This window comes from Triticum aestivum, chromosome 4A (genome assembly GCF_018294505.1).
Source record: "Triticum aestivum cultivar Chinese Spring chromosome 4A, IWGSC CS RefSeq v2.1, whole genome shotgun sequence".
NCBI classification, from domain to species: domain Eukaryota; kingdom Viridiplantae; phylum Streptophyta; class Magnoliopsida; order Poales; family Poaceae; genus Triticum; species Triticum aestivum.
The window spans coordinates 155,755,805-155,768,423 of NC_057803.1; positions in this window are offsets into that span (position 1 = coordinate 155,755,805).

Consider the following 12,619-nt stretch of genomic DNA (forward strand, 5'->3'; position numbering starts at 1 on the left):
GAGAGGTTCTCCCCCTTGTGCTTCCTCCTCCATGGCCTCCCCCTGGATGGGGAGAGGTTCTCCCTCTGGATCTTGGCCTTCATGGCGATGATGGCCCCTCCGGGATCCTCCTCCATGGCCTCCGGTGATGATGGCCCCCTCTGGCAGGGTGCCAGAGAGGGCCTAGTTTGATTTCTCGTGGCTACAAAGGCTTGCGGCGGCGGAACTTCCGATCTAGGTTTCTTTCTGGAAGTTTGGGTATAAATAGGAGGTGTTGGAGTCGGGAACAAGTTAGGGGGTCCCCGAGGCGGCCACGAGATAGGGGGCGCGCCCAGGGGGTAGGGCGCACAACCCACACTCGTGGTGGTCTCGGGACTCCTCTGGTCCATCTCCGTTTCTCCATGGGCTTCTTCTGGTCCAAAAACAATCTCCGTGAATTTTTAGGTCAATTGGACTCCATTTGATTTTCCTTTTCTGCGATACTCAAAAACAAGGAAAAAACATAAACTGGCACTAGGCTCTAGGTTAATAGGTTAGTCCCAAAAATCATATGAAACAGCATATAAAGGCCCATTAAACATCTAAGATAGATAATATAATAGCATGAATACTTCATAAATTATAGATCTGTTGGAGACGTATCAGGGACAACCCACCAGGGCGCGCCAGGTGGCCCAGGCGTGCCCTGGTGGGTTGTGCCCACCTCGGGTGCCCCCCGGGCTGCCTCTTTGCTCTATAAATACCCCCAAAATCCCAGAACCCTAGGGGGTCGACAAAATATTCATCCAGCCGCCACAGAGTCCAGAATCATGAGATCCAATCTAGACACCATCATGGAGGGGTTCACCACTTCCATTGGTGCCTCTCCGATGATGCGTGAGTAGTTCTTCGTAGACCTTCGGGTCCGTCGTTAGTAGCTAGATGGCTTCATCTCTCTCTCTCTCTTGATTCTCAATACAATGGTCTCTTGGAGATCCATATGATGTAACTCTTTTGCGGTGTTGGGATCGATGAATTTTGAGTTTATGATCAGATCTATCTTTTTATATCCATGAAAGTATTTGATTTTATTTGATCTCTTTTATGCATGATATCTTATAGCCTCATATTTCTTCGCCGATATTTGGGTTTTGTCTGGCCAACTTGATCTATTTATCTTGCAATGGGAAGAGGTGCACGGTAGTGGGTTCGATCTTACGGTGCTTGATCCCATTGACAGAAAGGGAACTGACACGTATGTATCGTTGCTACTAAGGATAAAAAGATGGGATCTATATCTACCTCCATAGATAAACGGATCTTGTCTACATCATGTCATCATTCTTATTGCATTACTCCGTTTTTCCATGAACTTAATACACTAGATGCATGCTGGATAGCGGTCGATGTGTGGAGTAGTAGTAGTAGATGCAGGAAGGAGTCGGTCTACTAATCTTGGACATGATGCCTATGTAATGATCATTGACTGGATATCGTCATAATTATTTGAGCTTCTATCAATTTCCCAACAGTAATTTGTTTACCCACAATTTGCTATATTTCTCGAGAGAAGCCACTAGTGAAACCTACGCCCCCGGATCTTCTTTCTCATATATTTGCTTGCGATCTATTTTTATCTTGCTTTTATTTCCAGATCTATTAAACAAAAAAATACAAAAATACTTTGTTGCACTTTATTTTATTTGCGACCTATTATTTCAATCTATCACAACTTTCTCCCGTCCACGCACCGTTCGAGGCGTCATTACCTGAAAGGGATTGACAACCCCTTTAACACGTCGGGTTGCGAGTGGTTGTTATTTCTGTGCAGGGGCTGTTTATGTTGTGTTGCTTGGTTCTCCTACTGGTTCGATAACCTTGGTTTCATATCTGAGGGAAATACCTACCGCCATTGTGCTGCATCATCTCCTACTGGTTTGTGATCTTGCCAGCATATTCCATGTGCTGACCTACACGGCTGCAAAGTATCATGTTGCAGAAGTTCAGACGAAGAGTAAGGTGCGATAGGTCGTTGTCATGCACTCTGTTTTGCCGTGGAGTTGGATGGACTCATTTATCTTCGAAGCTTCTGCGGTATTTTATTTAGATGGCCTTCAACCATATTATTGTAATAAGTACTCTTTATGAGACACTCGATGTAATAAGTCTATGATTGAACTCTGTTATAAATCCTCAAGTACTGTGTGTGTCAGCAATACTGATCCAGGGATGACACTTAAGCATAGAGACTTCGCTCCATTGGGATCGGGTCGCTACATTATTTATTTATGATCTATTATTTCAATCTACTACAAATTTCTGGGACCGTTACCCGAAAGGGATTGACAACCCCTTTAACACGTCGGGTTGCAAGGTGTTGTTATTTGTGTGCAGGTGCTGTTTACGTTGTGTTGCTTGGTTCTCCTACTGGTTCAATAACCTTGGTTTCATCACCGAGGGAAATACCTAACTTTGTTGCGCTACATCACCCCTTCCTCTTTGGGAAACACCGGCGTAGTCCTAGCAGACATGAGTTTTCTGGCGCTATAGTCAGGGAGCAATCAACTAATGAGTTAGTTGCGGGATGATGCATTATAGAACGAGTAAAGAGACTTGCCGGTAATGAGATTGAGCTAGGTATGATGATACTGACGATCGAATCTCGGGCAAGTAACATGCCGATGATAAAGGGAATGACGTATGTTGTTATGCGGTTTGACCGATAAAGATCTTCGTAGAATATGTAGGAACCAATATGAGCATCCAGGTTTGGCTATTGGTTATTGAACGGAGATGTGTCTCGGTCATGTCTACATAGTTCTTGAACCCGTAGGGTCCACACGCTTAACGTTCAATGACGACTTGCATTATGAGTTATGTGTTTTGGTGACTGGAGTTTGTTCGGAGTCCTGGATGAGATCATGGACATGACGAGGAGTGTCGAAATGGTTGAGAGGTAAATATTGATATATTGGAAGGTTATATACGGAAACCGGAATGGTTCCGATAAGGTTCGGGGATTTTTCGGAGTACCGGGAGGCTACCAGACCCCCCCCCCCCCCGGGAAAGTTAATGGGCCTATTGGGCCATAGTGGAGAGAGGGAGGCTGCCACAAGAGGTGGCGCGTGCACCCCCAAGCCCAATACGAATTGGACAAGGGGTGTGGGGCGTAGCCCCTCCTTTCCTTCTCCCTCTCCCCCCTTTCCCCTCTCCGTTGGAAGGAAGGGGGTGAATCCTACTTGGACTGGGAGTCCAAGTAGGACTCCCCCCTTGGCGCGCCCCCTTTGGGCCGGCCACCACCACCTCCCCTCCTTTATATATGGGGGCAGAGGGCACGCCAAATGCACAACAGTTGTTTCTTAGCCGTGTGCGGTGCCCCCCTCCACAATTTACTCCTCCGGTCATATTGTCGTAGTGCTTAGGCGAAGCCCTGCGCGGATCACATCACCATCACCGTCACCACACCGCCGTGTTGACGGAACTCTCCCTCGACCCTCTACTGGATCAAGAGTTCGAGGGACATCATCGAGCTGAACGTGTGCTGGACACGGAGGTGCCGTACATTTGGTACTTGGATCGGTTGGATCGTGAAGACGTTCGACTACATCAACCACGTTAACATAACGCTTCTGCTTTCGGCCTACAAGGGTACATGGACACACTCTCCCCTATGCATCTCCTAGATAGATCTTGCATGATCGTAGGAATTTTTTGAAATTGCATGCTACGTTCCTCAACAATGGCATCTGAGCCAGATCTATGCCTAGATGATATGCACGAGTAGAACACAAAGAGTTGTGGGCGATAATAGTCATACTGCCTACCACCAATGTCTTACTTTGATTTGGCGGTATTGTTGGATGAAGTGGCCCGAACCAACATTACATGACCGCATTCATGAGACTGGTTCTACCGATGTGCTTTGCACACAGGTGGCTAGCGGGTGTCTGTTTCTCCAACTTTAGTTGAATCAAGTTTGACTATGGTCGGTCCTTGTTGAAGTTTAAAATAGCACACTTGACAAAAAATCATTGTGGTTTTGATGCGTAGGTAAGAACGGCTCTTGCTAGAAGCCCGTAGCAGCCACGTAAAACTTGCAACAACAAAGTAGAGGACGTCTAACTTATTTTTGCAGGGCATGTTGTGATGTGATATGGTCAAGGCGTGATGAGATATAAATTGTTGTATGAGATGATCATGTTTTGTAGAAGTTATCGGCAACTGGCAGGAGCCTTATAGTTGTCACTTTATTGTATGAAATGCAATCGCCATGTAATTGCTTTACTTTATCATTAAGCGGTAACAATAGTCGTAGAAGCAATAGTTGGCGAGACGACAACAGCGCTACGATGGAGATCAAGGTGTCAAGACGGTGACGATGGAGATCATGACGGTGCTTTGGAGATGGAGATCAAAGGCACAAGATGATGATGGCCATATCATGTCACATATTTTGATTGCATGTGATGTTTATCTTTTATGCATCTTATTTTTCTTAGTACGACGGTAGCATTATAAGATGATCCCTCACTAAATTTCAAGGTATAAGTGTTCTCCCTGAGTATGCACCATTGCTATAGTTCGTCGTGCCGAGACACCACGTGATGATCGGGTGTGATAAGCTCTACGTTCACATACAACAGGTGCAAGCCAGTTTTGCACGTGCAGAATACTCGGGTTAAACTTGATGAGCCAAGCATATGAATATATGGCCTCGAAACACTGAGACCGAAAGGTCGAACGTGAATCATATAGTAGATATGATCAACATAGTGATGTTCACCATTGAAAACTACTCCATCTCACGTGATGATTGGACATGGTTTAGTTGATATGGATCATGTGATCATTTAGATGACTAGAGGGATGTCTATCTAAGTGGGAGTTCTTAAATAATATGATTAAATGAACTTTAATTTATCATGAACTTAGTACCTGATAGTTTTTTGCATATCTATGTTGTTGTAGATCAATGGCCCATGCTACCATTCCCTTGAATTTTAATGCGTTCCTAGGAAAGCTAAGTTGAAAGATGATGGTAGCAACTACACGGACTAGGTCCGTAACTTGAGGATTATCCTCATTGCTGCACAGAAGAATTACGTCCTGTAAGCACCGCTAGGTGCAAGACCCGCTGCAGGAGCAACTCCAGACGTTATGAATGTCTGGCAGAGCAAAGCTGATGACTACTTGATAGTTTAGTGTGCCATGCTTTACGGCTTAGAATCGGGACTTCAAAGATGTTTTGAACGTCATGGAGCATATGAGATGTTCCAGGATTTGAAGTTAATATATCAAGCAAATGCCCGAGTTGAGAGATATGAAGTCTCCAACAAGTTCTACAGCTGCAAAATGGAGGAGAATAGTTCTGTCAGTGAACACATACTCAGAATGTCTGGGTACCATAACCACTTGACTCAGCTCGGAGTTAATCTTCCTGATGATAGTGTCATCGACAGAGTTCTTCAATCATTGCCACCAAGCTATAAAGGCTTCATGATGAACTATAATATGCAAGGGATGGAAAAGACAATTCCCGAGCTCTTCGCGATGCTAAAGGCTGCGAAGGTAGAAATCAAGAAGGAGCATCAAGTGTTGATGGTTAACAAGACCACTAGTTTCAAGAAAAAGGGCAAAGGGAAGAAGGGGAACTTCAAGAAGAATAGCAAGCAAGTTGCTGCTCAAGGGAAGAAGCCCAAGTCTGGACCTAAGCCTAAAACTGAATGCTTCAACTGCAAAGGGACTGGTCACTGGAAGCGGAACTGCCCCAAGTATTTGGCGGATAAGAAGGATGTCAAAGTGAAAGGTATATTTGATATACATGTTATTGATGTGTACCTTACTAATGCTCGTAGTAGCGCCTGGGTATTTGATACTGGTTCTGTTGCTCATATTTGCAACTCGAAACAGGGGCTACGGATTAAATGAAGATTGGCTATGGACGAGGTGACGATGCGCGTGGGAAATGGTTCCAAAGTCGGTGTGATCGCCGTCGGCACGCTACCTCTACATCTACCATCAGGATTAGTTTTAGACCTAAATAATTGTTATTTGGTGACAGTGTTGAGCATGAACATTATATATGGATCTTGTTTGATGCGAGACGGTTATTCATTTAAATCAGAGAATAATTGTTGTTCTATTTATATGAGTAATATCTTTTATGGTCATGCACTCTTGATGAGTGGTCTATTTTTGTTGAATCTCGATTGTAGTGAGACACATATTCATAATATTGAAGCCAAAAGATGCAAAGTTAATAATGATAGTGCAACTTATTTGTGGCACTGCTGTTTAGGTCATATTGGTGTAAAGCGCATGAAGAAACTCCATGCTGATGGGTTGTTGGAATCACTTGATTATGAATCATTTGATGCTTGCGAACCATGCCTCATGGGCAAGATGACTAAGACTCCGTTATCTGGAACAATGGAGCGAGCAACTGACTTGTTGGAAATAATACATACTAATGTATGCGGTTTGATGAGTGTTGAGGCTCGTGGCGGGTATCATTATTTTCTAACCTTCACAGATGATTTGAGCAAATATGGGTATATCTACTTAATGAAACATAAGTCTGAAACATTTGAAAAGTTCAAAGAATTTCAGAGTGAAGTAGAAAATCATCATAACAAGAAAATAAATTTTCTACAATCTGATCATGGAGGTGAATATTTGAGTTATGTGTTTGGTCTTCATTTGAAACAATGTGGAATAGTTTCGCAACTCACGCCACCTGGAACACCACAGTGAAATGGTGTGTCCGAACATCGTAACCGTACTTTATTAGATATGGTGCAATCTATGATGTCTCTTACCGATTTACCGCTATCGTTTTGGGGTTATGCTTTAGAGATGGCTGCATTCATGTTAAATAGGGCACTATCTAAATCCGTTGAGACTACACCATATGAACTGTGGTTTGGAAAGAAACCTAAGTTGTTATTTTTTAAAGTTTGGGGATGCGATGCTTATGTGAAAAAGCTTGAAGCTGATAAGCTCAAACCCAAATCGGAGAAATGTGTCTTCATAGGATACCCAAAGGAGACTGTTGGGTACACCTTCTATCACATATCCTAAGGTAAGATATTCATTGCTAAGAATGGATCCTTTCTAGAGAAGGAGTTTCTCTCGAAAGAAGTGAGTGGGAGGAAAGTAGAACTTGATGAGGTAATTGTACCTTCTCCGGAATTGAAAAGTGTTCATCATAGAAATCAGTTCCAGTGATTTCTACACCAATTAGTGAGAAAGCTAATGATGATGATCATTAAACTTTAGATCAAGTTACTACCGAACCTCGTAGGTCAACCAAAGTACGATCCACACGAAAGTGGTACGGTAATCCTATCCTGGAAGTCATGTTACTAGACCATGACGAACCTACGATCTATGAGGAAGTGATGATGAGCCCAGATTCCGCGAAATGGCTTGAGGCCATGAAATCTGAGATAGGATCCATGTATGAGAACAAAGTGTGTACTTTGGTTGACTGGCCCGATGGTCGGCAAGCCATAGAGAATAAATGGATCATCAAGAAGAAGACTCACACCGATGGTAATGTTACTGTCTAGCTACAAAGCTTGACTTGTTGCGAAAGGTTTTTGACAAGTTCAAGGAGTTGACTACGATGAGACCTTCTCACTCGTAGCGATGCTTAAGTCTTTCTGAATCATGTTAGCAATTGCCGCATTTTATGATTATGAAATTTGGCAAATGGATGTCAAAACTGCATTCCTCAATGGATATCTTAAAGAAGAGTTGTATATGATGCAACCAGAAGGTTTTGTCGATCCTAAAGGTGCTAACAAAGTGTCCAAGCTCCAGAGATCCATTTATGGACTGGTGCAAGCCTCTCGGAGTTGGAATATACGCTTTGATAGTGTGATCAAAGCATATGGTTTTATACAGATTTTTGGAGAAGCCTGTATTTACAAGAAAGTGAGTGGGAGCTCTATAGCATTTCTAATATTATATGTGGATGGCATATTGTTGATTGGAAATAATACAGAATTCTGGATAACATAAAAGGATACTTAATTGGACTTTCACAAAGCACATACCTTGATAAAGTTTTGAAGAAGTTCAAAATGGATCAGTCAAAGAAAGGGTTCTTGCCTGTGTTACAAGGTGTGAAGTTGAGTCAGACTCAATAACCGACCACTTCAGAAGATAGAGAGAAAATGAAAGTCATTCCCTATGCCTCAGCCATAGGTTCTATCATGTATGCAATGCTGTGTACCAGACCTGATGTGCGCCTTGCTATAAGTTTAGCAGGGAGGTACCAAAGTAATCCAGGAGTGGATCACTAGACAACGGTCAAGAACATCCTGAAATACCTGAAAAGGACTAAGGATATGTTTCTCGTTTATGGAGGTGACAAAGAGCTTGTCATAAATGGTTATATCAATGCAAGCTTTGACACTGATTCGGACAACTCTAAGTCACAAACCGGATAAGTATTTATATTGAATGGTGGAGCTATCAGTTGGTGCAGTTCCAAGCAGATCACCATGGTGGGATCTACGTGTGAAGTGGAGTACATAGCTGCTTCGGAAGCAGCAAATGAAGGAGTCTGGATGAAGGAGTTCTTATCCGATCTAGGTGTAATACATAGTGCATCGGGGCCAATGAAAATCTTTTGTCACAATACTAGAGCAATTTCCTTGGCGAAGGAATACATATTTCACAAGAGAACCAAACACATCAAGAGACGCTTCAACTCCTGGTTGTGTGTGTAGTCCCCATCATATGATCTATTACTTCTCTGAAAAATATTTTCCTACTCATAAGAAACAAGCTGCCTTACAAGAAATATTTAACTTTGTGAAAATTGAAGAAAAGAGTCTCCCACAAGCTTGGGGGAGGCTTCTCCAATTGCTTAATGCTTTGCCTAATCTCCTACTTAAGAAAAATGAAATACTTGATATCTTCTATAATGGACTAATCGATGTTTCTAGGGATTTCCTAGATAGTTGTGTTGGTTGTGTTTTCAGGGAACGAACTGTTGAACAAGCTGAGGAATTATTGAATAATATATTAAAAATTATGATGATTGGACTCTTCCTGAACCACCGCATAAACCCACTCCAAAGAAGAGGGGCATCTTATATCTCAGTCCTGAAGATATGCAAGAGGCAAAGAAATCTATGAAGGAAAAAGGTATTATAGCAGAGGATGTTAAAAATTTACCTCTGATACGTCTCCAATGTATCTATAATTTTTTACTGTCCCATGCTGTTATATTATCATTCTTGGATGTTTTACAATCATTTTATATCATTTTTTGGTACTAACCTATTAACATAGTGCCAAGTGCCAGTTGCTATTTTTGCTTGTTTTTTACATCACAGGAAATCAATATCAAACGGAGTCCAAAATGCAGTGAAACTTTTTGTGGAATTTTTATGGACCAGAAGACACCCAATGGGCTAGAGAAGCATCTGGGGGTGCCCCGAGGGGGCACAACCCACCAGGGCGCGCCTGGGTCCCCAGGCGCACCCAGGTGGGTTGTGCCCACCTCGGTGGCCTCCCGCACCGCCTCTTTGCTCTATAAATACCCCAATATTCTAGAAACCCTCGAGGAGTCAACAAAAATCAATTCCAGCTGCCGCAAGTTCCAGAAACCACAAATCCAATCTAGACACCGTCACGGAGGGGTTCATCATCCTCATTAGTGCCTCTCCGATGATGTGTCAGTGTTCTTTTGTAGACCTTCGGGTCCGTAGTTAGTAGCTAGATGGCTTCCTCTCTCTCTCTCTCTCTTGATTCTCAATACAATGGTCTCTTGGAGATCTATTTGATGTAACTCTTTTTGCGGTGTGTTTGTTGGGATTCGATGAACTTTGAGTTTATGATCAAGTCTATGTTTTTATCCACGAAAGTTACTTGAGTCTTTTGGTCTCTTATATGCATGATTACTTATAGCCTCTTATTTCTTCTTTGAATCTTTGGTTTAGTTAGGACAACTAGATCATTTTTTCTTGCCATGGGAAGAGGTGCTTTGTGATGGGTTCGATCTTACGGTGCTTGATCCCAGTGACAGAAGGGGAACCGACACGTATGTATCGTTGCTATTAAGGATAACAAGACGGGGTCTATTTCTACACAAATAGATCTTGTGTACATCATGTCATCATTCTTATTGCATTACTCCATTTCTCCATGAACTTAATACACTGGATGCATGCTGGATAGCGGTCGATGTGTGGAGTAATAGTAGTAGATGCAGACAGGAGTAGGTCTACTAATGTTGGACATGATGCCTATATAATGATCATTGCCTGGATATCGTCATGATTATTTTAAGTTCTATCAATTGCCCAATAGTAATTTGTTTACCCATCGTTGCTATTTTTCTCGAGAGAAGCCACTAGTGAAACCTACGGCCCTCAGGTCTCTTCTTTATGATATTGCCTTCGTGATATATTTTTATTTTCTTTTATTTTCATATCTATTAATCCAAAAACACAAAAATACCTTTCTGTGATTTTTTTTATTTTATCTCGCGTTCCTGCGAGATCTATTTATCCAATCTACTACAATTTTACCTATCTTTTTAACCATGAGGGATTGACAACCCCTCTCTTACGTCGGGTTGCAAGTATTTGTTCTTTGTGTGCATGAGATGTTTACGGTGTGTTGCGTGGTTCTCCTACTGGTTCGATAACATTGGTCTCATCACTGAGGGAAATACCTACCATAGTTGTGCTGCATCATCCCTTCCTCTTTGGGGAAATACCAACGTAGTTCATGAAGGAAATATGCCCTAGAGGCAATAATAAAGTTGTTATTTATATTTCCTTATATCATGATAAATGTTTATTATTCATGCTAGAATTGTATTAACCGGAAACTTAGTACATGTGTGAATACATAGACAAAACAAAGTGTCCCTAGTATGCCTCTACTTGACTAGCTCGTTAATCAAAGATGGTTAAGTTTCCTAACCATAGACATGTGTTGTCATTTGATGAACGGGATCACATCATTAGAGAATGATGTGATGGACAAGACCCATCCATTAGCTTAGCATAATGATCGTTTAGTTTTATTGCTATTGCTTTCTTCATGACTTATACATATTCCTCTGACTATGAGATTATGCAACTCCCGAATACCAGAGGAACACCTTGTGTGCTATCAAACGTTACAACGTAACTGGGTGATTATAAAGATGCTCTACAGGTGTCCCCGAAGGTGTTTGTTGAGTTGGCATAGATCGAGATTAGGATTTGTCACTTCGAGTATCGAAGAGGTATCTCTGGGCCCTCTCGGGAATGCACATCACTATAAGCCTTGCAAGCAATGTGACTAATGAGTTGGTTGCGGGATGATGCATTATGGAACGAGTAAAGAGACTTGCCGGTAACGAGATTGAACTAGGTATGATGATACTGACGATCGAATCTCGGGCAAGTAACATATTGATGACAAAGGGAATGACATATGTTGTTATGCGGTTTGACCGATAAAGATCTTCGTAGAATATGTAGGAACCAATATGAGCATCCATGTTCCGCTATTGGTTATTGACCGGAGATGTGTCTCGGTCATGTCTACATAGTTCTCGAACCTGTAGGGTCCGCACGCTTAACGTTCGATGACGATTTGTATTATGAGTTATGTGTTTTGGTGACCAAAGTTTGTTCGGAGTCCCGGATGAGATCACGCATGAAGACACTCAACCAAACAATGATAAAGAACCAGATAATGATGTTGAGATAGGAACAACTATTGATCTTGATAACCCACAACCTAAAAATAAAAGATATGATAAAAGAGACATTGTGGTAAGAAAACATGGAAGAGAAAGAGAACCATGGGTTCAAAAACCCATGCCCTTTCCTCCTAAATCAACTAAAAAGAAAGATCATGAAGAATTTGAATGCTTTGCTGAAATGCTTAGGCCAGTCTTTTTGCACACTCGTTTGACTGATATCTTAAAGATGGCCCCTTATGCAAAATACATGAAAGACATCACCTCTAATAAAATATAGATACCTGAAGCTGAAATCTCCACCATGCTTGCTAACTATTATTTTCAGGATGGAGTACCTAAAAAACTTGGAGATCCGGGAATACCAACTATACCTTGCTCCATCAAAAGAAATTATTTTAAAACTTCTTTGTGTCATTTAGGAGTTGGTGTTAGTGTTATGCTCTCCTTATACAAAAGACTTGATTTGAATGACCTCACACCTACTGAAATATCTTTGGAAATGGTTGACCAATCAACTGCCATACCTATTGGTATTTGTGAGGATGTTCCCGTTGTTGTTGTTGCCAATGTTACCATCTTAACTGACTTTGTTATACTTGAGATGCCCAAGGAGAACAACATGTTGATTATCCTTGGTAGACCCTTCTTGAATACTACAGGGGTTGTTATTGATTGCAATAAAAGCAATGTCACTTTTCATATCAATGGTAATGAGCATACAATGCACTTTCCAAAGAAATAATTCCAAGTGAATTGTATTACTGTTATTGAAAAATCTCCGACAATCACTATTGGAAGTTTTCAACTACCTCTACCTACTGCCAAAAAGAAGTATGAAATGCTTATTGTTGGGGACATGCATATCCCCGTTGAGCTAACTTAGTGTTTTATGAAAGTTCTTCGATTTCGTGCTAATTGAAAGTGGTTGTTAATAAGACTTGA